This window comes from Athene cunicularia, assembly GCF_003259725.1.
Source record: "Athene cunicularia isolate RWA chromosome 13 unlocalized genomic scaffold, athCun1 chr13_part1, whole genome shotgun sequence".
Classification (NCBI taxonomy): domain Eukaryota; kingdom Metazoa; phylum Chordata; class Aves; order Strigiformes; family Strigidae; genus Athene; species Athene cunicularia.
The window spans coordinates 16422642-16445789 of NW_020799117.1; the positions used below are offsets into that span (position 1 = coordinate 16422642).

At 45.5% G+C, this 23148-nt stretch overlaps 1 protein-coding gene across 1 annotated transcript in view; it reads right to left on the reverse strand.

Annotated features, from left to right (window-relative positions):
* The window catches only part of LOC113485162 (rho GTPase-activating protein 7-like), a 51991-nt gene that overhangs the window by 27996 nt on the left and 847 nt on the right, over window positions 1-23148 (reverse strand). The gene's annotated exons all lie outside the window — the stretch shown is intronic.

Below are 23148 nucleotides of genomic sequence, written 5' to 3' on the forward strand. Positions count from 1 at the left end.
GGTATTTACCTGAGGCATGGGAATAACAAAAAAATCAGAGCTTCTGGTGAGCTAGATGGAGTACAACACGACATTAATCTGCCACTGTTCAACATTCAAATTTTACATGAAGGAAGAAGTTAGGAAAAGAAACTGCTCACCTTTGTCTCAACTCTGAGATGCAGTCTATAGTCTGCAATGTCCCATGTCCTCTGAAGTGATTCTGAAATCTATCCACCCACCAGCTCTTCCCAGGGACACCCAACCAACAGCAATTTTTTTTTGACTTGGAGTGACTGCTAGTTCAGTAGCATGTAAAGAGAACAAACTCACCAGGATATTTCCCTATATTTAAATAAATAAAACCAGACTGCACACTCTATGTCTTATCAACATGCCTCCAAAATGTCTGAGACTTAAGCGTGTATGGATGATCCATCCTAGAAATGACACTTTGACACTTGGGAAGTGAAAGTTAGAAGAATCAGTTCTACACCGCTGTGTCCCTCTGACACACAGACCAGGCCTGAAGGTGTAAAGTTGTTCAAAAATCCATTCTAAACTGTTCCCCGCCCAACCCAGAGGCAGCACAAGCTGCATACCTCCAGCACTGATGCAGCAGAGAGTGCACACAGACACTGACCCTGGGTTTGGGCTTGGTATATAGGGAGATGGTGTCACAGGAAATTCCTCAGGACATTGCAGCATGTCACCATGCCTTGTTAAGCAGGTGACGTAACATACAGACTGACAGACAGACAAGTCTTTCCCTCTGGAGTTTGGATGCTGCTGTGATATTGCTGTGAACCAAGACTGAGTTAAATAGGGTCTGTATCCAAACTCCAGATCCTTTCAGACATCATTCTTGAAAAACAGCTGTTTCTTGCCTCACCAGAAAAGCAGAATAGTACCCTGTGCTTATTTTTCTTCCTATCTTCATTATATCTAAGCCAATGAACAAAGTGGCTGGACAGAGGATTCCTCAAAGATCCAGTGGATGCTCATTCCAGCAACAAATCAGAGCAGCTGAACAGGTCAATTTTTTGCCAAACAGACAAAATTAGTACCTCCTAATTTTAGCAGATTGATTTTACACATGAAAAGACAGTTGCTGGTTTCTAAGTATATGTCTTAAGAAGCAGCAACAGGCAAGTGCCATACTAGATCAAAGACTATCCCAAGCTTAATCTGTACATGCAGTTAGACTTGCTCGGTTGGAAATCTCCTGAGAACACGTTTGCTTGAGATTTTTTCCAATAACCTCTTGCTTTTGAGCTAAATAAATGTCATAGAATTAAAAAGACATCTGAATTTCAGTATTTTGGAACTGGTTGTCCAGTGTTATTACCATCAATGTGGGACTGCCATCAATGTGAGCAATGTGATGCAAAGGAACAGGCAGTATTTTATTACAGGAGAGCTAGGTACGATAGCTCACATGAATAACAAGCACTAGAATATATAAACTTTGGAAATCTTGATAATTTATTAGTGAAACTGCTTATTAGAATAGTAAAATCTGAAAGGTAATGAGGTTTTAATAGATACTGATTAAACAGATTTAACAAATACTTGCTTGAATTCTCCACAATAGTTCAGTTTGGCCACGTTCACATCCTTGTTTCATTATTTGCAAGCATTTGTGAAACCATAATTTTATTCAGATGAATAACTGAGGACCAGTAGATTTTACCTACAGCTAGCAAATCTGCTGTTTGGTATGACTAAAGTCACAGCAGCTTGGATCAATTTGCATTCTCCCCATAGGCTGAAACTATTTTCAAATATATTTGACAAGTGTTTACCAATCTATTTCCAGGAATGTGTCAACAAGACAGAAGGAAAAAAGTGTGGTGGTTAATTTGAGCCAAATCTATCATTATAGATTATGGACTGAATTTATGGTACAATTTATGTCATTTACTATTTTCCTGGCTCAAGTTTATCATCAAGAGATAATTATTTGAAATCTTTGAGAACGTTCCAAAAAACGCTGCAATTCTTTTTCTGTGATTTTTTTTTCTACCCACTCTTTTCTATGACATATGCTTAAAATTTTAATTTGAATCACTAATGTTAAGCCTATAGTAAACTTCTGAAAATGCAATTGTCATTTGGGAGAAATAATAGCCAGAAGATTTCATAAATAGCTTTAATAAATTCCATAAATAGATGTAGCACTTTCATCTGAAAAGCAGAACAGCTTGTATCTCACAGAAGCTGAGACTCATTTTGGCTTTTCACTTTGGCACTTTAAATGAGAAGATGATGTCAAAGAGGACAAGAATAAAGCAACCAGTGAGGGGGAAAAAAAAAAAAAAAAAAAAAAAAATAGATCAGAATCTGTAAGGCAAAGTGTAAAATTGCAGTAGAAACTTTTAAATCCATTTTCCAAATCTACAAAATGTGCTGTCTAGACAGGTAAGTACAGAGGACCTCCCATTGCAGACATTATATAGATTGTGACAAAAGTCAAGAAACAGGTCAATATTCTGAATGCTTAAAAATAATTTCCTTTGTAGCAATTCCAAAAAGTGAAAAAACCTTGGAAAGATGACAGTGCTGCTCTAATCATGTATCTCATTTTTACAATAGGTCTGGAATTGGTGTCAAATCAATTTAAAGGCAACATTAAACCGGATTCAAATGTTACATAGTAGGCTCAGCCTCCTTAATTGACTATAATGTGTCCTAGTAATGCCTGGCAGCTTATTTTAATCTCTACATAATAATTGTTTACTGAAAGAAGAGAATACACTTCATATATGAAAGCTGTTTTTAAAACATTTTATTAATATTTTAAAGCTCATAAAATAAATATTTAATATAATTACTAGGTAATGTGTAGCTCCCACATCTATCACAGGAATCCCATTTCCGCTCTGTCCAGCTCCCGTGGGTCCTGACCTAAAATGGTCTATCTAACAATACTGAGAAGAAACTGCTTACCCATGGTTGGATTGCAAGCCCATTCCCTTGAGCTTCCTAAAATTTAGTTTTCTAAAAATGCAGATGGACACCAAGCAGGGGAAATACTAAGAGAGTCTACATAGCTCAGAACTGGGGCAGGGACGGCTGGCAGCCCTGGTCTGCCTGTCCTCCTGGTCTCCAGAGGTCATTTCTGCTCACACCCCCATGCTCCCCAGCCACCGAGCAGCGGGGCATGACGCAACGCCGAGCATCCCTCCGGCCGGGCTGGGGGCCAGCTGAGGCTGCTCAGCGCCACGGACCGCTCTCGCCTCAGGCCCCAAGTGCTGTGGGGCTCTCCGATGGGGGACTAGTTTTGCCCTGTTTCATGGATCCAACATGCCTCTCGTCAGAATTTGTGTACATAACTTGTGCTGACCTCTTCCTTCTTCACTGAAGCATTCATCTGAGCCAGATATCTGTCAGGCGTCACAAGGCTGCTTATTTGACGCACTATTTTTAAATAACTCACAAATATTTAAACAACATTTCTATCAGCATTACATGTTTAGAAGACATCCAGAAATGTCAACAGTACCCAAGCTGGTTGGCCCAAAGCGAGCACAGCACTGCAGCAGTTTATGGAGTGGCCTGCGACTCACACCAGTTTATGCAAAGCCCCTGACAAGTGCTTAGGAGGCTCTTAGCACCCCTGCAAAAAGTCTTTTGTGAGACAAGCTAGGTATGAACAGTGCAACTATCTAAGACATCATGATTTAATCTGATTTGTGTTTTAGGGGACAGCAAAGAACTCAAAGTCACTACCAAAGACATCAACACCCAATTTTGCTTCTGTGCTCTCTGTCAGGTCCTTCAACCTTTCTGTTTCTCTCCTAGAGGAGCTGAAAGCACCCATTCTGGCTAACAAATCTTTGCCAGTTAGTTCTAAGAAAGGCTGTAATCCTAGGTTTGAAGACTAACAGAGACAGTGGTCCTATCAAATAGCAGCATGAAGACAAAAGCCCAGTTTAACTCTGACGAAATATACATTTAAAGACAGATGGCTGTATCTTCCACAACATATCTAGTTGACCAGAAGGTCTCAAGTGATGGGTATAAAAGGCATCTGCAATCCAGGCACAACTGCAAACCAATTTTAGAATCAGTTTCTGTTTTGGACACACAGCAAGGCCTTTAAAGCTCGGTTTTAAGTCCTTAAAGACTTTGGGTTGGTTATTGAACTACTTTGCTATAACTGACTTTCAAAACTCAAAAGAGTATTTCACACATTTTGAATTCGAAGAAGATTGCTGTTAAGCTGTTCAGAAATGAAATACTGACACCAAACCACTAAGACTCATTAATAAAAGCACTTCAGAACAAAAGACATTGATTTGCCTTAGCTCACTTTAGGTTTCAGCAGCACTCAGCCCTTGCCTAAGACTGAAGTAAAGGTTGATGCCAGCCTACTTATGATGGAAGGCTGCGTACATTCTTGTTTGTTTCCAGGCAGAACACAACTCCTACCTTACTGAGCCAAACAATTTTTCTTTAGATGGCTTGGCTGTATAACCTGGAGTTGGCAGGCCACAACACTATGTGTTGTCCTGAGAGAGGGCTGTCAAGAAGTATGAAGCAGACTTCAATTCTTCACCTTCTCTTTTAAGCAGGAAGGCAGATAAAGGTGGCTAAGTCAGAATAGTAGAAAATGCACATGCTTGCCCAATATCCACAAAATTACTTGACCCAAATGTCTCAAGCTGGTGGAGAGTTAGATTTGGGTGTGTAAGGCACATGTTAGCTACCTAGGCAAGGTAACAAGTCAAGTATGCATTCCATACGTAAAAGGCTTTAGAAGGATCAATTAAAAAGTACATTATCCTGCCAATACTAAGATGTCAGCACATGCAATCACCTTTCAAGTTGTGCCCTGCAGAAGAGCTCAGTTTTACTTTTTGTAAAACATCTTGACCTAGTATTTTGGATAGTATAAGCCTTTATGTATTTCTCAGTAAGGTCTAAATCTGTTTTGCAGAGAAGATACCAACTCTATGTCTACCACCAGTGGTGAAGTAAAAGGATTCAGGCTGGCTGATTCCAAATGCCCTTTCCAACACATTGCTCCTACATACAAAGTAGGAACCCAGATTTCAGCCAAGGTCAGTTGTTAGATGTGCCATTTTCTGTAGGTGTAAACCTGCTAAGCATGAATGGGTAGGCAGGCGTGTACTGCAGTTCATATATTGCTAAAAGTTTAGGGACATTTACCTTTGACTAAAGAGCACTGCCACGTATTTCAATGACAGGAGGATTTGTCTTGCCTTCCCACATTTAAGAATAACTATTGCTGTCAGGTTCCAGCTGGACCCAGGGAACGGTGTGCAGTGTCTAGCTGTGGCATTCAGATAGTCCTTAGCTCTGATAACACAGCGTGAGAGAGTGTCTGGGCTGACAGGAACTGATGGGTTGGTTTACATCAATATCACTTACTCAGCTTCACTATAACTTTTTGCAGTTCTTGTAAAGGAGACAGTATAGAAATACAAAGTATTCATATACTCCCTCTTTTCTCCTCTCCAGAAATGCCCCACTTCATCTTTAAGAAGTAAAAACAGCAAAAGAAAAAAAAAAAAAAAATGGGCACTGCTCCCTTACAATATCAAGCCAGCATAAGCAGTGACAGCACCCACATGAAATATTTTACCATTAATGGCTCCAATAGAAATCTTTCTGGATGATCTATGGAAGCCCTGCAATCAGAAATATTATAAGCTTTGCTCAGCCCCATTTTAAATTGATGGTTCTCTGATGAGAGGGGAGTTGCCCTCACTTGTACCATCAAATTTAGAAATCCATTTAAGTCCTTTTGATGTTATTTGAATGATCACTTCTGAAAGGTTATAAAAAATGCAGCTAAGCCATATTTGTTTTTTCTGTTATGTTTGGAAAGTGTAAACACTTAAATAGTCAACCAAGTGCATATCATTCATATTCACCATACCTTTTAAAAGCATACTTAGCATACCACTGAGAATGATTACTCTGCTGACAGAAATCAAGCATCTGGATTAATTTAAAGGAGTGCATTTCACAATCCATCATTCCTGAATAGGAGAACAAGGAACTGCTCAGTTAAATTAAGTGGTGAGTTACTCTGGAACAAATTAAAGGAAATTCATCTCCGCACTGTGTCTAGTCCAGACGTGTAATTCAGGGCTGATGCTATTAAAAGCCAAGCAGTCTAGCTGGATTTCATAAAGACCGAATAATTTTACAACCAATATTTATTTATTTATTTATTTGCACTCATGCACAACATGGGAAGTAGCAGTATTTGTGGCTTGTAACACAAGCTGACAGTTTCAGGCCATCACTCTTCAAGGACTTTTTGAAGGAGAACAGGTATGGGAAACCAGCCTGGGAATGGTGGGCCAGGAACACAACCCTCCTGAGCCAAGTGACGAGCTTGCTGCTCCCACTGCGGCGTGTTTGAAATGGCAGCAGGGCCTTCTTACAGCAGGGTTTTTTCTTTTTCTGGGACACTTTGGTGGTCATCCCCGGCTGGATTTGGCCCATGACTGTAAACTAAAGGGCTGTCCTTTCCCAGTCCATGTCCAATGGTTCAATGGGGACATTCTGGACTGAAGGGCTTTTTTCTTCTGAAAAATGTACTTACTTGATAACCCAAGAGCCCACATGCACGCAGAGACAATCAGGCTCAGCAGAATATACGATCTACTGAGAAGATCTTAAAACCAATAAAAGGAATGAAGAAACTTAATCGGAAAGTGTAATAAGGAACATAAATGTACCAATTGGGTCTAGCTATTACTCAAAACCTAAATTTCTCAACATGTATTTTTAACCTTTTCCTTTCTTCCTTTAAAAAAAAATCTTTAAATAACCATTTCCTATCAAATCTCCTTAATTTTCACTTTAACTTTTCAACTTTTTCTCTCTGTATCTGTATAGATATATTTAATCCAACCTACTCATATCAGAAGAAACAGTACTTTTTGAAAAAGAATGCTCCAGTGAGATCCAGTCCTTTATAACAATTTACTCTTTAAACCAGAATATTATCCTCACGGTACCATGCCTGACAACATTCCAGTCATTACCATCATTAGCATATTTCATTTACATTCATTTCCCTAACTAGGTCTCATTTAGACAGTGAGGAGCAGAGGCATAATGGTACAACTGATCATACAGAAAGGCAAACTGGCTCTCCACACGTGAAGACCTTGAAACCTTGGAAAAAGAAATGCTTGGAACTAGAGAGAAGTTCCTTCCAGAAACCACAGGCATTGGTGACCGAGGTGTACCTGGTACAATGCGACGACCAGTTTCCACACGGCTTTGGCACGCTTGCAAGCCAACGTCTCCCAGCCCGGTGGGTAAGCACAGTGCCTCGCTGGCGGGCAGTGCCATAGTGCCCCATCTCCCCAGCCTGCAACACCCCTTGGCACCCACAGGCTCCCACCAGAGCTGCAGCTCTGTCCCCCAGGGAGGAGTTGTCCTGTTTTCCCCCCTCATCCATCCTGGTGCAGAGGAAATATCTCACAGCCCCACCCCTTCCATCTGAGCCTGCGGGCAAGCAGTGCCTGTGGCCAGTGGAGGAGCTGCAGAGGAGTGAGAACATGGATGTCTGCCCATCAGTGACCTTAAAGGTATAATGGGAGAGCAAGACTTGAGCCAGCTGGCAGCATTAGAGAAATCATCAGAGCATAAAGCTTCCTTTTTCCAGGTGAGGCACACACTGGAAGGACAGTGAAGCTGCCCTTTGGACTGGCAAATGGACAAGTCTGGGAAACAGCTAGAGATGAAGTGACTTGCTCAAAGGAAACCTGCAAGAGAGTCAGCAGCACTGCTCTGGCTTCTCTCCCTGCAGACTGAGGTTGCACAACTTTTCTCCATAGAAATGTACACTTACAGGCTGGTGTGCTTCCGGGAGGCTGTGTCTCTCAGCTGAGAAGTCAGGCTGTGATGTGAGTCAGTCCTCCTACAACTTTGCAAGCATGAAATAACAGCCACAAGATATTACCTGAAGCTTGTCCAGGTGCTGCAATCAGCAAACAGGCCAAGTGGATCTCATTATTTGGTAGCCACATCTTATTCCTCTATCTGCTTCCAACCTGATGTAAATCAGGTCTGGAACCAATCTTGTAAATCTCATACATTAATCAGCTTGAGAGCTAATGTTTCTGTAAATTCTGATTTCCAAGGTGTTGTGCTTCATCACAAAACAGTCATCTCAGTTCCCCAGGTCCTATCTGCATACTGTCAAAAGCACTAAAACACAGGGCAAAGGTGTTGCTCTGAAGAGCTATGCCAAATTGGAGAGGGCAGAGCAAGAGAGGAGATAGGCTGTCATTGCACAGGGTCACACAGCAGGGGAACGGGCAGTGCTGAATGCTAAATTTCCTTGCAAACCTCACCCTTTAAAGCCAGCTTGCAGCCGCACACTCTCTTTTCTAAAATCAGCATGGGATACCATTTCCATCATCTTAGTGGGATTACTCCTTCTCAGCTTCCCCTGAAATACCAACCATTTGTTTTTATACATTTGGCAAAACACCTTTCCTTTTATTGTCTTGGCCAAAATCAGCCCAATTTTTCAGGCTGATTGGGCATTTGGCAGTAATGCACCTAAATGGCTTTCTTCTGCTGTATGATAACTGAGCTTTGGCATAGGAAGATTTATAGCAGTGAGCCCCAGGTAAGGATGCTCCATTTTCCTGCAGACTGATTAGTACTGTCTATTCCAGTGATTTAAGTGTTTTTTCAAAGAACACATTTGAAGAGCTGAAATGGATACATATTGTCAGCTTCTGGCAGTTTAAGTGCAAACAGCTGCCCTGAAAGCTCTGTGCAGTACCACAGAGATGAGCCTCTATGAAAGCGAGTCAATCAAAGAAGATAAATCTTTGTGTCAGTTCCAATTATTGAGATACTCCAGTTAACTCAGGGAATCACAGACATTAGACTGGCTTTAAATGCCCACGTGGTTGGGACTATACCATTGCTCTTGGGAGGCAATTTCACTGTCTGACAAATCAAGAGGCTTTTCTCAGCTAGTTAATTCCAATTAAGTTTTTCCTCTCAATTTCATCCTACTATCCATTATCCTCAGTCAGCTACCCTTAGCAATTCTTCTCTTGCCATGCTGCTCATGCTGAGTCCTGGAAATGGTGACATTATTAAAAGTACCTGGTGATGACACCCATGAGACCTCCTAGTGTTACAGCCTCAGAGCAAAGATGGTTTCTGTCTCGAAGAGCTTCTTCCAGCTTCTAAGGCCTTTAAATAAAGCTATACACTTTAATTTAGGTATCCCAGTAACCTTCCCTCCTTGTGTTTTGCCTCTGTCGTCCTCTGATAAGCTTTGTTTCTTCTGGCTGCCCTGAATTCAGATGCACCACCTAAAGATGAGTTCAGTTGTTGTAAAACTAGAAAAGAGCTGCTGCAGAATTATCTCCTGATATATTTTCTAGAAGTCTACAAGCACTAGTGTGCTGGAAGATGTTGCAAGTATAGATAACATAAAAGATTTTTTTTTTTTGGCATACTGCTGTGTCGTGAGCTTTATATAAAGGAAAAATTACAGGGGATTCCATTAAATAATTCCTTTCCCTGCCCCTCCAAAAATTAATGGGAGTGACTGCACACTGCAAAGTGGATGGGATTCATTAGTGTCTTATCTATGATCTCGAAATGGGCTGGTCACACTGCTCCCCGGCTCCCCTTCCCTTAACCACACTGCTGTCTCTCTCACACACTCAGGAGGACAAATGGAATTAAACAATCTGTAAACATATTCCTCCAGCTCAGGAAGGCCAAGGGCTTTTCAAGTTTATTTCCAGAAACAAGAGGAATTCAGCTCTTTTGTCAACACAGCAGCAAGCATCAAAGGGTGGCATACTCCTCTGAGGAAGCAGATACACTTACCAGAGGGCAGGTGGAGAAAACCCAGGGAAACTGGGCTTGAGGGCTACCAAGGGTACAGACACCCCTTCAGCTGGGGCCATGACCAGTGGGAGACCCAAGCGTCTTGGCTTCCCAGCTGGAGGGTTGTGCTCTTTGTCTACTCAGGATTGTGTCAACCAGTCTGGAATGTAGAAATAAACAGTTTTCACCCTGGCTCTCAGGATATGAGAATAGGAGCCACTGCTGTCATGATAGTCTTTCAGCCATGGCTGGTGGTCCCCAGGACACACATTGTATGCTCCCCGAGGGCCCTGCCTACTGCTCAAAGCTCAGCTAGGCAGCATCTGAGTCTAAAGGGATCAATACAGTAAACACTAGCTGTAGGAAATGTAAAGAAAAGACGTCTCCATGTGAGAACCAGTGTCAGGATATGCCACAACTCATGAAGGTCACCATACTTTCATAGTTGAGTGGTGGGTTTTTTCTGTTAGCAGGGGAAGGGGCTACCGCGGTGGCCCCCTGGGAGAAGCTTCTTGAAGCTCCCCGGGCTCCAGGTCGGACCCGCCTTTGCACCAAGGCCGGGTCAATTAGCTGCGCCTCTGTGATAACATATTTAAGAAGGGAACCTGAGAGGAGTGGTGGGAGTTGTGAGGAGGAGTTGCAAGGAGAACATCTGTGCGAACACTGAGGCCAGTGGAAGGGAGGAGGAGGGGGGGAGGTCGCCGGAGCAGAGCCTCCCCTGTACATCCCGTGGCAAGAGGACAGGGCCGCCCCCCGACACCCCCAGGGGTCTGTGGTGGAGCAGAGACCCATCTGCAGCCTGGGGGGGCCCCACGCCGGGAGAGGCCGGGGCCCCGTGGGAAGAAGGCCCCGCTGCTGTGGATTGCGACGCGCCGGGGTGACCACACGCCGTGGGAGTGGGTCATGCTGGAGCTGGGTTGTGGAGGACCCTCTCCTGAGAGCGGGGGGCTGCGCCGGGGCAGGGGAGGAATGCCAGGTCCCCTGCCCTGCCCGGGGGGGGAAGAAGCAGCAGGACTGACGGCAGCCCCTTTCCCTGCCCCCTGTGCCGCTGCGGGGGGAGTAGGCAGAGAGAGCGGGAGCAAAGCTGAGCCTGGAAAGAAGGGAGGGATGGGGCGGGGGGGTGTTCTGAGCATGTGGTAATGCTTCTATCACGGTCCTACTCTGGCGTTGTTGTTAGTGTCTGTATTAAATGTTATGTTCTTTTTTAATTCCCCTAACGGATTTGTCTTTTGCCTGTAACATAATGGATGAGTCACCCCTCCCTGTCCTCATCTCAATTTCCTGGGCCTTTTACTTTATTTCCTCCTTCCCAGTGTTGGGGGTAAAGGGAGGAGTGAGCAGTCCCTTTTCTTACTTGTCCCTTTTCAGTGCTGGGAGGAAACAGGGAGTGAGCAGCTGCATGGTCCTCAGTTTCTCCCCGAGCTCAAACCATGACATGAGTTCAGCCTCCCCCTAACTCACTGCAAAATTAAGCAGCCACTTATTATAACACGGATTTTTCTAGACACAAGGTGAAACCAATGTATATGAATGAGTGGGCTGTACTGCAGGGCCTGGTTACTTTATGGTTTTCTATGTAGTTTTTATTATTTTGCTTACTTATTTTGCATCAAAACAGATGCTGGCCCTGGCATGCCAGGCAGCTCTCAAGGGGGCAGGGAGAAGGCAGCCTGTCCTCCTCAGCCTGGCCACACTTCAACCCAGCACACACACCTCAGAGCAGCTCCCAGCTGCACAGAAGCTCTTTCCTGCTACCAGTCTTCTAAACAGCCAGGCCTCCTTCAAGTGTATTCTTAGCATCTTCACTTAACCATCAGTAGAAATTGGTCACTGTATGATAATAACTTGTCTCCAGCATGCTCCCACCACATCTGAAATATTCACTAGTCTTTCTTGAATCATGGGGGCATGGGCTAGGATAAAGGAGCTAATATAAGGATAAGTATTCTACTCAGTATCTGCAAAAAGAACATCTACTTTAGCCATTCAAAATACATAATCAGTTCAGCAGCAGAATAAACTGATTATGAAACCTGTAGGTATTTTCTCTGGCAGGACAGTGAGACATATTACTATGAAAAAGAAAACTGGAAGATTTTCAAAATTATCAGTTTATTACCAAATAGCTGCTTTTGGCTAGAACCTCCATGGTGGGTACAGCAGAATGTACTAAACCAAATTTGACCTGTGTGGCACCAGCTAAAGTCCAGAGGAACTGCTCTGAGGTCATCTGGAGTCAAATTCACAGAACTGGAGAGAAGTCCTGCATAGATTTACACCCATGATTAATTTTATACCACATGCTGTCCTGCTGAGATCCCAGGGATAAAGTGTGTACATGATCAAGTCAAAATTTGAGCTCCAACCTAGATTTACACCAGTGTAAAGGAAAGCACTACCATCCCAGTATTTATGTTATTCAGGCCAAGGAAAAAATGTAGTGGCAGCTGTGAACAGTCTGAAAATCAAAACCCTGATGGGAGGACCTTCACGCAGAAGTTTGGGTTGTTGTTGCAGCTGCCTCTCTGCATCCCCTTTATCTTTTTTTTTACCTTTCAGAGATGTTTGACCTTAAATGCAAAAGGATAACATGGGTCAGGAGGAGTGTTTATTATGTATGAGCTATTTTCCTTTCATGTTAGCAAAATGGTTTTGTAAAAGTTGGCAGAAGTCCTCATTACAGCTATATTTCAGACCCATGGGTGATCTGGAATTTAACATTATTTATGTCTCAGTATAAAAAAAGCAATGAAAAGGAAGCAAATTCAAAGAAAATAACCAGAACACAGCTGAGGTCTGGTAGCTTTACTTTTTTAAACCATTCAAGTCTATCACTGCCCTTGTCTTCACTGATGTCATATAACTATTTTAGTGGTTTGAGAGCTTCCTATGTAGAAGATGGAGTATTTGTAGATATTACACATCACACTTATTTCTGTGTCATTTCACAGTCAAGGAGCATAAAGCACTTTACAGATTACAAGAGCTAACTTGCACAACAGAGCTCCTATTTACAGGTGTTCTGACACTACCTGCTCACAACACTAATGCATTAAGCAGTGTAAAGGTTTGGCAGTTTAAATCCTTTGCAGTTTAAATCCTTTGCAATACAGGTACGGAGAGGAACACTGAGCGGCAATGAAATCCTGCTGCCACCATCACTGAGGTCCCACTCCAACCTCTGGTCCCCCAGCCCACGGCTTTCCATTGGGTTGGGATGACAAGTGGCCACTCTGCAGTCCTCACCCTACGGGTGTGTGGCTTCTCAGCAATTCACCTCCTGCCTCCAGGGAGCTATTTGTACCATAAGAGTAACTGCTGAGTATGAATGAGAGCTAAAGTTCAGCCCTTGGCTACCAACGTTGTCCAGACCAAAATCATTGCAGAGAAGATCACTCCTGAAGGGTGGGGTTGCAAAGAACATTTTTAGGAAAGGGTTATTTGTGTTTGGTTATTCCCAGAATGGTCCCAGGGTCAAACCCATACTGGCTGCTTTTCCAAGCCTTGTTTGCTTTCAATTAACATACACAAAAAAATAAGGTACAAGGTCTTAAAATATTCAGAAAACAGGTTTGCTTCTTGTCCTTGTTACTTCACAGCAATATTCCAATGAGGTTAAAGAAAACCACAGTTGCTCCTTATACAAACATGCACAAGAGAAAACATGGTCAAAACCCTTGTATCATCACAAGCAGGGGCCAATCCTAGCGACGGGACAAGCGCTTACCCACACTTCTCCCTTGGCCACTCATTCTTCCAGAAGACCTCTCTTCCAACAGACACCACTCCTTGATTCAATAGCTCATCTCTCCAATGCACAGAACATACAGGTGACTAAAATAAGAAAGCAAGCAGCCCCAGAGAGCCCCTCCAAAATGGCTCCCCAGGAGCTGGAGGGAGCTGCTATTACTCAGTTTGGGTTAGAGATGAGCTTTGAAGAAGAACACATTTAAATGCACAATAACTTTCACTTTGAGGTGTCCTCCCCCTCCAGCATTAGCAGACATTAAATATGTGCATACTTAATGCTTTGCAAGCTCTGCAGCAATCAGGTTGGATCAGCAAAGGGAATTTGCCTTAGTAATTCAGGTGCCTGTGTAATATCAGACCCTGGAGGTACAGCTAGGGTGACATTTTCTTAGACTCTTCAAGCTCCATTGAAACTTGCTTGAGGTGAATTCAAATGGAACTCAGGCTCCCAAATCTCTTTTCAATTTTTTAAGAGGTTAGCTTCTGTCTTTAAATTTCACAATAAATAACAATCAGACTCTGCTTAGAAAGTCGGGCATAGAGTAGGAGTTTGAATGGCATGTTCATCAGCATACACAAGCACAATTCCTTTGAATATTAAAAGTATATTTAATGTGGTACTCATGGTCACACAGCAAATCAATGGGCAAAACTGAATCATAGCCCTAAGGGCATATTACTTGCAACCAGATGCAGGAGTAATTGAGTAATCGCACAGACTTAAAAGCAGCATTACATCAACTTAACATATGGCTAGAAAGGGGTTTGGGGACGTTCAGTGATTTGCTGAAGGAAGAAAGAGTCAAGAGCAGAGCTGACATTAGATATGAACAGCTAATTTCATCACACAGGTAACCTGGCTCTGAAAAGTCTGCTAATAATTTATATTCCATAAACTTCTGATTTTAGTGTCATAGTTTTCAGTATCCACTGCTGGAAATACTGAGTCCCCCACTTGAAGGATACATCTCACTGACTGTTTGCACTATGTTGGGAGAGCCCGAGATGAAAGACACCCAGTGACTTGGCTCTGACACCCAAGCTGGCACACCACTAGTAACAGCTGCTGAGTAGGCATGTCCCTGCGCCTGGCAGCGAGAACATGCCCCTTGGCTGCTGAACTTCATCACGAGCTGCTGGCCCAGCAGCCTGCCTACCAGCCCTACCTGACAACCACTTGCCTCTCATTTCAGCTGTCAAAATTATATTTATGCTAGTGCATTATTTTCTGTTTCCTAATTTGGATGGTTCCCTCAGTCATTTTTCCACTAAAATGCTTAAGCATTTTTTGAAAACATCTAAACAGGAAGAGACCTGACCTCTCCTCCCTGAACATCGTGTGCTCTCTTCTCCTGGCAACGGAAGATCACTCCTGCGCCAGCTGCTGCTGTGACTCCAGGACAAACTGGAGGGTGGATCCCATACCTTGGGACTGCACGTGGGCTCTGCTTGTGTGCACTCAAGAGTGTGCACAGCTTCTCTTGAAACATTCAGCAGTCCTGGGATTTCAGTCAAAAGTCCTTCCTATTCACGCCCAGCATGCCTCCCTCATTCCAGCTCACTGCCATGCCTGCCCTTGCAGATGGATCCCAGGGTCTGGTTGGCAGGTCATGGAGGAACCACCCCACAGCTCTTAAATCAAAGGAAAAATGCCCATTGACTCAACTGCTTTAGTGTTAAGCCAGATACTTAATTCAGGTATATACTGAGCTCAGGTAGATACTGATAGATTCAGGTAGATACTGATACTCTCCTGACCACTTCCATGGGGCACAGAATGGCTTTGAGGGTTGTTTCCACTTGGAGACCTGCTGGCTCTGGGGCATCATCACCGCTTCCTCATCTGAAGCAGAGCCATTGTGTTCTCCACCATCCAACCACTTCCAGTTGAGGCCCAAGGAGGAATTTCTCTTTTCCTGAGATGGACAAGCTCTACACCTCAGGAGCCTAACCTGTGCTTGAAATCCCTTGCCGCTGCGCCGAGAGCTGCAGCAGGAGCAGAAGCCCTGTTAGCTGTGCATGCACCAAGCCCAGCCCCAGCCAGGCTGCAGGACCCTCTGCTGGGAGGGGGGCCTGGGGGCACTGCCCACCACCGGGCTCTGGCTCCTTTCCTCCAAAGGGCAGTGCAGCCCTCAACAGACACCGCACATGGGAGTATTTAGATTAGGCAAACTCCCTAGCACTTTGCATTAAAATGTTAAAAAGTTGAGCAGCTCTGAAGGTAGACCCTAGAAGCAAACTGAAGAGGCAGTTTCTTCACGACCAGTAAATGCAGACTCTCCTGGCACCAGGTGATCACAGCTGCAGGGGCACTGCAGTCAGCCACAGGGAAACCAGCATGGGTCTCTCAATCCAGCTGACATGGGAAAAAGTCAGGTTCTGACTTCAGGAGGAGGTAAAGCTAATGCATTTCTCTTTCAGGAGTATTCACATAGCCTTAGGAAAGGAGTAAAGCAATGCTACAGCCTCTGTCAGACCATCTGCCTGTGCGGATGACTGCTCAGGACAAGCTGCTGGGATGGCAAGGTCCCAGTGCCAGGCGTCCCACTCACTGCCCCCCTCCCAGCTCTGGAGCCCTGCTATCCATGCTGCTCTTCAGCACAGCCCAGGCTTTCCTGGGTGGGTTTTAATTGCCAGGCACCGGATTCAGCTCTTTGACTGATGCAAAGCAATGCTGACACATCTGAGGGTGACAGAACAGCACAGGAGTGAAAAAAAAAACCTCAAGTGAAAGGAAACTCAGGGCCCTGCACGATTCTGGGCCCACACATTCCTCCTGCAGAGCACTTGGGCCAGCTGCCTTCCAGCCCACACCTGATCTACACTATCCTTGAGAAGCTCTAACATGTCTGGAAACCACATTTAATGTATACGCTAGTATATATTAAACATACTAGGGTGAGGGCCTTGCAGCAGTTTGGTCATGCTGCAGAATTAATCAGCATTGATTATTAATCTGCAATGATTGGTGATAACTGCATAAAATTAGATTTATGGTAATTTTTTAAGTGCTGGGGTTTTTTTCCAAAGAGTTGCTATTCTAAGTCCCAGCACCACCCTACAGAAGTAAACCTGTTAGACAAAACCACCCTCCCATGCCACCTGTATCTCCACACAGAAGGCTTCCTTCCTCGTGCCCTGGCAGTGACTGAGGCTGGGGCCCGTGGTCTCTGGCCGCTCGGAGCAGGAGCCAGGCTGTGGCTCTCTCCCCGTAGGCTGATGCCAATACTCCAGCTGCCAGCTCCCACCTCTGCCCATGCCCAGACCTGGGTGAGAACATGGAGCCGGTGCTGGGCTGCTCCCACCTGCTGCAGGGATGCTGTGCTCCTCAGACTGAGGTATTTCCTCCCAGGCAAGGGAAAACAGCAAGGCAAAAAAGGCTCCAGGGAGGAATTTCTCTTTCCCTGACATGCACAGCCCTTGGGAACTGCCAGCAGGCCACAGAAGATGCTCTACTGCCTCCTCTGCAAGGACCTAGCTCAGCCTTAAGACACTCAGGTGGGACAGGCTGGAGAAGCTTTTGCTGGTTTTCTTGGTGTTTTTACGGATCTCACCTCTTCTCCTCTGTGCATGTATCCTAAGCATCCATCCTCCCACTCCCACTGAAACAGGGAAGCAATGCTTTTTTGAAACACCGTAAGGCTATGCCATTTCCCCAGAGCTGAAACTGGACTTTGAGCTCACAGCACCAAAGGGGAGCCCCTAACCAATAAACCCTTCTTCTCCAGAGGAGCAACCTGCTCTGCTCAAAGCACCTTTTGCTGTGATAGTTACTGCAGGGAGATGGGAATGGTAGGGCGGCTCAAGTCTTGTTCTCCAAGGAGAAAGTAGCACAGTAAGTATTTTGGGAGACTCCTAATATTAAGGCACAGTCACTAACTGTGACTAAATAAGATTTGTATTTATTCTGGACTGGTGCCATGGGGGAAAAAAGGCAATCACAGACAAAGCAAAATGATAATGTGCTATTGGTCAGAGAGATTCATGTGGCGAAAAGTAATAGTAGTGAGTAGTTTGCAGCTATAACCCATCCATCCTGACTGTTGCAGAGAGAATACACTCCACGGTGTATGTGCAGTATGATGTCTGACATTCAGGTCACAAGCTGTAATTTAAATTTCTCCAAGTTCTACTTTGTTTAATGTCCTATCAGTTTGGAAGCTGTTCAAGGAAAATTTCTGTGATTTCTCCTTCCAGTTGCTTTAAACAACTCTCTAGCTTCTGTAATTAGTAGCCTAATCAGTTAAAGCATTGAACATACAGAGCCCTCTACTATGCTAGTCTGATGAGACACACTAGGTCCACGGTCTCAGTGGTGACTGCAGGAGCAAATCTGCTATGGATTGAAGGGCACTGAGGTTCAAAATTAGTTTCTAGATAACTTTTGAAAACAACAGGCTTTTTAGGAAAGTTTTCATTAAATTATGGACCCTTTTGAAAAACCCTTGAACACTATGAGAGCATCTTCATGTGCTGACATAAAAGGTAAAGCCAGCATGGGAACAGTCCTATTTTCTGGACATGGGGAGAAGAAAAGAATCGGATACATGCATACATACACTTCAAAAAAAAGTGTGCTTTATAAAGTAAAATATTGCTTTGCCTTTTCCCTCTTTGGCAGTGGTGTCTGACAGGGATTTGCTCACCATGGCCAGCCTGGGAGTGGGCTTCTGGTCTTTCAAGGTCAGTTGTAGGGCACCTCCTCTGGCATGAAAGTGTGTGAGCTGGGGTAGGTGTGCAGCTGCTGTTCAAAAGCACTGAACTACTACTCATATTGCACATACCACCCTAGGTAGTCCCCCACAGTCTCTGGGGGATCTAGACCAGTATGCACTCCAGGATGCGTGAAGGTCCCCAGATCTGTCCTGACAGGAGGAGACTGAGGCACAGGCACACTGCGATCCCGGGGGCACAGGGAGCATCTCCCTTCCCCACACATGCATACACGAGTCCTGCCTCCCCTCACAGCGTGCGTATGTCTGCTTAACGTCCCTGTACACAAGGAGGGAGCAGGGAGGGAGCAGTGTCCTCTCCAGATCCCCACTCAGGCTGAGCAGATCCCAGTCTCAAGATCAGTGATGCTACTGAATGTGAGGAAAGAATACCACTGTCCATCCCTGGTAACACCTGGAGGTGTCATTTGTTCAGTCAAAAACATGCTCATTTTTGATGGTGAATGAATGCAGCAGCGATGCCATCATTATGTCAATAGCTACAGTTCACTGAAGAACCGCCTGGGTATAGGCGGTGGCATGGCCTCGCCAGTCTGGGTCTGTACATAAATCCCTTCCACCAGGAGGTTTAAATGCTGTAATTTATTTATTTATTCAGCAAATGCATCTCATTCTGATCTACTTCTAGTCTTTTAACGATATACTCATTTTTATATAAAACTGTAACAAGTTTATAAGATGACTTGCCTATCCCACCACCAACCTGCCCAAACCTGACTACATACATATTCTACCACCGCTCAGCACAATGTTCAGTGAAAACACACACAGAATTAACGTTCCCTGTGCTGCTGCGCTAATTAAAGATTCAGCTCAGATGAGAGAGGAAGCACAGGGTCCAGCGCAGCTTCCTGTGCGCCTATAAATAGCTGTCTGATATGATTTAGGCAGAGGTCAGTACCAGGCAGCTGCACAAGCTCTGGCCTCCATTTGCCTCATGCTGGAGGGAATGGGACTGATGGCAAAATGTGTCCCACTTACAGCAAGAGCTTTTGAAACACATATAGTGTACTCCTGATAAATTGACTGAAGCTAATGAGAATTTGCTGTTGGAGGGGAAGGACCACTGGAACCTGCCGGGAGAGGGGTCCCATCAGGGTCACCCCCACAGGCTGGCAGCAGGTGAACCTCTTTATTTGCCTGCTGGTCTCTCTGACTTTGCTGAATGACATATGAAATCCAAGAATGTTTCCAAAACACTCTAAAAGAAAAGAACAGACATAAAGATGCTATTTGTTTGCTTCAGTGCAACAGAGGGGCTGTAAGGAACATTTTTGCCCCCACTCTGGGTGGGTTGGGTGAGGGTCCCCAGCACCGGTGGCACTCCTAGTCCCCCGCTGCAAACTCAAGCACGCTGTGACATCTAGTGGCAAGTTACCCGGAGAGCCCAGAGAAAGCTGTGTTTGACAGGTCTTTCCACAGTCACTGGACAAGCAGCCAGATATGTCTGCTTTATGCACTCTTCAGATGCATCTTTATACATAATCATATATTTATGTGTAACAGCAAGTATGACAGCTATTTCTGCTTAGGCCATGTGCTGGTGAAAGGGACAGCATATCCACCTCAGCAGACAGCTCTCATCTTCCTGCACTAGGTGGGAAAGGTCGCATCCTTCTCCCATCCCAGGCAGCCATCAAGTGAACCGCTCTGCCGGCATCACCTCCAGAGCCACAGCCGCAGCTGCACAGTGGCACAGGAGCTAGATGGGGTTGGATACAAGCTTGGCTACTCGTTATTTGACATGGCTTTCAATCCATGTTCCCCAGCAGCAACCCATGCATGCTGGTGTTTGACCAGCTCAGGTGGCCCTGCCAACATTTCCCAGAAGTCAAACGCACTAACAGCCTGCGTGGAGCTGGAGAGGTGGAGCAGCAGCCAAGGTACCATGTAACCTCACTGCACATTCACCTCTACCTCCTTCCTGTCCTTTGGCAAGGTTTATTTAATACTTTATCCTTTTTTTCAAACTCTATTGGATTTCATGTACCATCATCAGTGACATATTCCATATTATTAATAATGATACAGAAATTAAATCAATAGGCTTTTCCTAACAAATGGAAAGGCCCCATCATGAGTCAAGGACATCACCTGATTATTGTGCTACTTTGTGAAAGAAGGAAGGGTTACCAAATACGAGGAGTAAAACTGAGAAAAAAGGTCAGATTTCCAAAGGATCCTCATTCTTGTGTGAGACTTCAGAGCTGGGAAGGAAAGCAGGAAGCTGTTGTGCAGCACCTCTGTGCACCCACCACAAACCTCTCTCCCCCGCACACACCCTGCTCCTGCCCCGTTTCTGGAAGACAATGGAAACAGCAGCAAGGTCTGCAGTCCCACAGCCCAGGAAAGCTGAAACCAGGGTGGCCAGCACCAATCCTACTGCAGATGCTTAAGGTTGCTGAACCACGCTGAGACCCACAAGTGGTCCCCAGGCTCTAGCAGCCTGAAGATGTCAGGCACCACAGTAAAAACCTTCCAAGCTCTCAGCAGGGCCTATCCTTTGTCTTTTGCTTTTCATAAAGCCTTGTTTTAATGCAGAAAACAGCTAATTACTGGCTTTTATTTATTCACCAGAGAAGCCAAGTTCCTTTCTCACACAAGCATGCCTTCCAACAGCTCCAGGTCCTGCCTTTTCCCAGGAGCATCAAGGGAAATGGGAAGAGGCAGAGGAGGGATGGGTACAGCGAGCAGCGTGTACACTCATGCCTACTGTACACTCAGTGCCTATTGTACAGATCTTGCCAGACCACAAGGGGCAAGATTTTGTCAGGTCTCAGCTAATGCTACCCCTGGAAGTGTTGCTAAATGATGGGCTTCAGAAGCTGGAATTGCAAATTTATATGATAAAGAACTGAAATCCACATGAAAACACTCCCAGAACCACCTCCCTGACTCTTAACATCTCTGCCATGACAGGATGAGTGCTGGGACAGGGGGGGACCCTTGCTCATGGCTGTAGCTGAGATCGCTTGGTGGGCCTTTGCAGCATCCCACAAGGTTTCCTCACTGCCTCACAGGACCTGCCAGAGTCTGGGCCACCTAATTGCCTGCCCCAGGCTTGTGCTTCATGCTGGGCACTTCTGCTGCCTTTACAAGCAGCTTTCACCAGTGAATGCAACATAGAGGACAGCAGATGCTGGCTTCTCCATGCCCAGTGCCCCTATAGCACAGCAGCCGTGGGGCAAGGTGGGTCCCTCCCTGTCGCTGGGCATGGCATGGCCAGCGGTTCGGCCCCTCCTGCTGGCATCCCTCTGAGTTGCTTACCACCACGTTCATATCAGCACTCAAAAGCGTAACATTCTTATGGTGAATATCTGACAACATAACCCATTCTCCTCTTATGACTTTTAGCTTATGTCAACAATTTATTCATTTCCAGAAGACAAATAATTTTCTAACTTAAAAAATATACATTTTCCACTGCCTTCAAGACCTGTGTGTACCAATGGATGGATGCTGAGCCCTGGACTCACATACGGCAAACTAATTGTGTTTCTTCTCAGCTCTTGTGCTTGGCACATTGCCAGGGTGATGCAAAGCAATGAGAAATAAATGGACTCAAAACATAGCTGGAGAGCATCAGCAAACAGAGGGTTGGAAACTCAGCTTGATTTATTGTATAGAGAGTCAAAGGACAAGAAATACAGTGTTATTCCCAACTGTGGTCCTGGCAAACAGTCCTCAAAGCCCATGCGAGAGCAGAGCTGCTGGTGAGGCTGGGCAGCCATAGCCCCAGTGGCCGTCTGTCAGGGGAGTGTTGCTGGGAAAGGACAACATGACACTAATTCATTTTCTGAAAACATTCACCGTAACACTTCCACCTCCTGCCCAGAGAATACAGAATGTTTTACACAGACTGATAAAATAAAAGCCACTATTTGACATGTAGACACTTAATACCCTCCTACAGATCTGTCAATTACTGTAGGATTTTCCCAGCATTACAAAGCAAGCCTTTGGCAAAGGCGGAAGCTGAAGCTGGCCCAGTTGACTGCTGGAGCAATGCCAGGATTGCCCCAACACAGGGGCACCAGCTCCCAGAGGCTGGGGATGCTGCTGAGAGGTGCCAGCCCTGCCAAGGATACCCGGGCACAGCAGGAGTGAGGCGGGAGAGCAACCAAGGGGTCAAGCCAGCTGAGGTAGCAAACACATCCTTGACCTGTACCCAAACACCTCCTCCCACTGTGGGGAGGGCCCGGGAGGGCGGCTGAGCGCCAGAGCCCAGCGTGGCAGCTGCTGCCCCTCTCCAGCCCCTGCTCATGCCTGGACAGCCACCCTGCTGCTGCAGGCTTAGGGACCCCAAAAGTGCTCCTCTTCTTTCCTCCTGGTGAACAGATCGCTTTTGCCGTTACTTTTCAGGAGGAGGCATTGGTGTTCAGGGAGTCTTCTCTTATGCTGGCATTTTCCCAAGGGCCAAAATTCACCTCCCCACCACAACGTGTTGCTGCTGCTGCTTTGCTGTCCCCCATGCTGCTCAACACCCTGCGGGGAAGCCTCCCCCTGCCCTGCCTGTACACGCAGGGGCAGGGACAGAGCCTTTGGTGGCAAGGGCTAAGGGTCCTGGGGGTCCCTGTGAGGAGCCTCTGGTGCCCTCCTCTGCTGCTCTGTCTGCCCAGGCTGACATGCAGAATTTTTTACCTAACAAACGAAAACCTCCATTTCTTGGCCAGCACGTAGAATTTCACGACTAATCACCGGTGTAGCAAAATAAACCCCACCCATGTGCCTACATTCATGCCCATTCCCCCAAAAGGAGTCTCTAGTCCTCCTAGGGGCTCTCAGCCGCTGCAGGGCACGGGGAGCCCTGTCCGTGGCGGGCAGCCGC